The sequence below is a fragment of the Lynx rufus genome, unplaced genomic scaffold (assembly GCF_022079265.1).
Source record: "Lynx rufus isolate CCGP_SWC_20201006 ecotype Redwood Valley unplaced genomic scaffold, mLynRuf1.p SCAF_1, whole genome shotgun sequence".
Taxonomy (NCBI): Eukaryota; Metazoa; Chordata; class Mammalia; order Carnivora; family Felidae; genus Lynx; species Lynx rufus.
Window position 1 is genome coordinate 125,319,526 of NW_025814823.1, and position 4,511 is coordinate 125,324,036.

The window sequence follows — 4,511 nt, forward strand, 5'->3', positions numbered from 1 at the left end:
TCCCTCCTTTTATTAGTCCTTTTTATTAACAAAAGGAACATGGGTAGATCTCAAAATAATTATGCCAAGTGAAAGAAACCAGACAAAACAATAGTGCATACTGTATGATTTCATTTACATACCATTCCAGACAATACAAACTAGTCTGTACTGACAGAAAGCAGATCGGTGGTTGCCTGGGCATAGAAAGAAAGGAGGAGGAACAGGACAGGAAGGAATTAACTACAAAGGGGCATGAGCAAATAGCTGGAGGTGTTGGATAGCTTCCTTATCTTGATGGTAGTAGGGGTGGTTTCATGGGTGTATGCATATGTCAAAACTTTCCAAATTGTATACTCTAAATATGTACAGCTTATTGCATATCCATTTTACTTCAATAAAACTGTTAACAAAATAAATAAACAAGTTTTATAAGCTCAGACTCAATCTGCCTCAGTAAATTCCACCTGTTGGTGGAGGCAGAGATGGAGGGGCATAACCATTTGGAATTTTTCACTTTGGGAAATGACCAAGGAAGACAACCTGGGATGAGAAAAAAAATATTGCTGAGCCACGTGGTGTGTTCTGAAGAGGTCAAGCAGTGTTCATTTTCTCTACATTTAATGAACATAGAAGGTCTCAGAGTCAAAAGATATTGGAGCCAGGAAGGAACTCTGAGAAAGAAAATGCAGTTTAGTTTTTTTTTTTTTTCAGATGAGGAAATGAATCCAAGAGAAATAAAGGGCCTTGCTTTCAGTCAGATAGCTTGCAAAGCTAAGCATAAAATGTGAATCCTCTGAAACCTACTCTAATGTTTTTTATTTTCTATACCTAGATATCCTAAACCCTTGGGTAATTGTTAGTCTAGGTTAGTCTATGAAAATAACATCCATAAGACTCTGAGATAATAGCTCTAAGATATCTTTCATGACCACGTGGACAGCCCAGAAAGTAGAAGGCAACACCACTACCTCAACCTTCATATTTTCAGTTCCCAAAGCCTCTTAGACATCAGGCCCTATATGCCACTAATGACCTCCTTACTACTGGCAGAGTCTTGACAACTTGAAACTATTACTTTTGATGTGAACTCCTTACAGTCAGAGTCAGTTCTGCAATAATGCTTGCCTTGAAAACACAAATATGGTCCAGGGTGATTCATATGTTAGGAAACAATATGAGGATGGTGCGCATTTACCCTTGCCTATGTAAAGTGAGGTCTTATGAGTGAGAAACTGGATGAAAACAGAAAACTTGGCTCAGCTGAACCCAGCAGTGTGGGACACTCAAAACGCATATGCACATGCGCACAGATGCTTAACGCTCTACCAGCTAACTCTGTGCGCTCCGTGTATTATGTTGTCCCATCCAAGTCTGGTGTTAAATTTTTCCTCTGACTTTACATAACCTACCTTCCTACCCCTTTACAGTGAGTCACAAGCTGCTACCCTTTCAACATTCACGTCCTCATTGAAGTCTTTTTAAGATAGAGTGCCATGTTTATTATTTATGAATTTCCCTTTTTTTTCTAACTTGGAAGTGGTCACTGTTTATTAACTGAACAGATTATAAAAATAATCATGGGAGACACCTTAGTTCATCCTTCTAACACGTCTATTAATCTGGTCTTCCCTGTTGGTCACCATCTCTACCTTCTACAATATTGGTGATCTTTTTCTTCATTCTTCCTCGGGGAGAAGATAATTTGAAGGGCTGCAGGAAGTTGTTTGCTTCTCTGAAATATTTTCCAGCAGGACAGACCTCATGAATAAGACCCTCCATGTAGACGATGCCCTTTTCCCCAAGAGTTTGAGCAATCAAAGTGTTATCTGTCAGCACAATTGACTTTTTGTTGATTTTGTCATGACTATGCTGGCAGATCAATTTATTTACTGATCTCGGGTTTGGGTACCCCATGCAGTATATGGCTCCACCATCCTCAGCATGTTAACTGAAGCCTTGCTGAGCTTAACAAAGGTGCCACTGAAGAACTGACAAAGATAAAGTGTCAACACCTTTTGGATTTTTGGGCTCACACCGCTGATATCTCTGATCCTGAAAACAAATGCCCACTTGGGTTCCACATTACATAGAAGTTGTTTGCATTTCTTGCCCAATCCTCACAATTCGAATCTTACTTCTATACATCTTCCAATCTTCCCTATTCTGGTGCTTAGCTTTTTCATAGATAAGCTTCATCCTTGCCTTGGGAAGCATCTTTTGAGCATTTTTCTCAGGTGCTTGATCTTCAGCACTGCAATACTTTTTCTTAATGGTTTCTGGCACAGCAGAAACCTTCTTTTCTCCATTCTCCATTCTCCATTTCTTTTCTCCAGAAAACTTCTTTTTCTCCATTTTCCATCCTCTGTTTTGGCTGCCTATGAATTTCTTAAGTTATGAGGCTACTTATGAATTTTTTAACCATTTAACATGTGTAAAACTGTGCTAGCATTTTTATTAGGTTCCTATACTTTTTCTTTAATGTGTCATTGATGAAGTTCTGAAATGTTGTCTCTCTGATCCCATCTTTTCCCATAAACCCTTTCATTTCTCTTGCACTGTTGTGCATAGCACAATGATTTTTATGAGTGCATATGCCACATTATAGCGGAGCTAAATCAGGAGTGAAGGGTAGACCCTTGAAATACTAATTTTGGGTCCAGTAGCTGTGCCCATGCATATGCACATACATACATACATACACAAACACACAGAATTTTGTTTAAATACTACTGGGCTGGTGTCCTGTCATAAAAGTTTGTTTCAGAGCTGACAAGAGAACAAAGTATCCTTTTCAGAGTCAGCTCACACAATGATTGTTAGTTACAGCATACCAGTCCTTTGTTCCTTCTGAGCAGTGACTGATCTTGGATGCAATGGAGACCATTAGTACTGGTCAACCAGCAAAGACAAGCATTAAGTCAGCTCATACATAATGGATCAGGCTTAGCAATGACCCACCCTCTTGGCATCTTAGTTGCTGGTAACAATATAAGTCAAAGCATGTTCCACTATGGTCTCCATCATAATCATATGGGGAACTGAACAGAATGCAGGTGCCTGGGCTCCACTCTTTATCTGCCAAATCAGAGCCTCTAAGATCAGCAGTGAATCAGCATTTTGTTTTTGTTTTATGTTAATTAATTAATTAATTTTTAATGTTTATTTTGATTTTTTAAAATGTATTTATTTTGAGAGAGACAGAAAGCACAGTGGGGGAGGAGCAGAGAGAGAGGGAGAGAGAGAATCCCAAGTAGGCTCTGTACTGTCAGCCTGGAGCAGACATGGAGCTCGAACTCACAAACTGTGAGATCATGACCTGCGCTGAAGTCTGACACTTAATCAACTGAGCCACCCAGATGCCCCTATTTATTTATTTTGAGAGAGAGAGAGAGACAGAAAGCACATGCACAAGCGAGGGAGGGGCAGAGAGAGGGAGAGAGAGAATTCTAAGCAGGCTCTGTGCTGACAGCAGAGAGCCTGACATGGGGCTCTAATTCACAAACTGTGAGATGATGACATAAGCCAAAGTCAAGAGTTGGAGGCTACCCAGGTGCCCCCATTTTTTTTTTGGTGGGGGGAGGGGCAGAGAGAAGGAGAGAATCCCAAGCAAGCTCTGCACTGTCAGCACAGAGCCCAACACCGGATTTGATCCTGCAAACTGCGAGATCGTGACTTGAACCGAAACCAAGAGTCAGACACTTAACTGAGCCTCCCAGGCTCCCCAAGGAAGATGCATTTTGACAGGCATTTAGTCATCCTTAGGCACCCTGAACTTTGAGAACCCCTGGACTGGACTGTCTACATGAATTGCAGCAAGACACATGATACAGAGCCAGGCTCTTGAGTGCTTAATATTAAGCTTAACTTCTTTTTTACCTAAAACAGCTGGCTCTTACTCCATTTTACATATTATTATTATCCAATTACAATAGCTTTTGTCCAATTTTAAATCAATATCATTGAGGATTTGTCACAGGTGCCACATGTTGACCTGTTGTGAGGGAGAGTGGGTTGATAGAAAAGTTCCAGAGAGTACTTTGACATAGCAGAGAGTGTTGTTCTGTAGCTGGTTCATTAGGTTCATATCTCATCTGTCAAAAAATTTTTACAACTATTTTTTCAGAACTTTGAACTAAATTCTCTGGTGTGTTCTGAAACAAGGACAGGACACCTGGAGCTTCCTAATGAATACTTTCTATCTTCTATAATCTAGCCACTGATTAATTGGTACTATGATCTGAACTTGTGTACTAGATGGGCTGGGAACAAAATACCAGTTAAAAATTGCAGAGATATTTATGAGTACACTAAAGGAATATAATTATTTTTCTGGAGAAGATAACCATTATCATGATGTAGCATACAGTAATGTTTTACAATCACCAGCAAGTATTAATGTGATGTTTAACATCTTCCACCTTGGAAGATGGTTCAAGTCACAAGAAAAATAATGAAAGATCTTAACTTAAAAGAGATCTTTTAAAGAGATCTTCACTCTCTCCTTAGCAGACTCAAATACATATTACAAA

General features: G+C 39.6%; 1 pseudogene; it reads right to left on the reverse strand.

Moving 5' to 3' along the window:
* Positions 1 to 1,571: 1,571 nt before the first annotated feature.
* Positions 1,572 to 2,527, reverse strand: LOC124501502 (60S ribosomal protein L7-like; annotated as a pseudogene).
* Between the last annotated feature and the right edge of the window lie 1,984 nt (positions 2,528 to 4,511).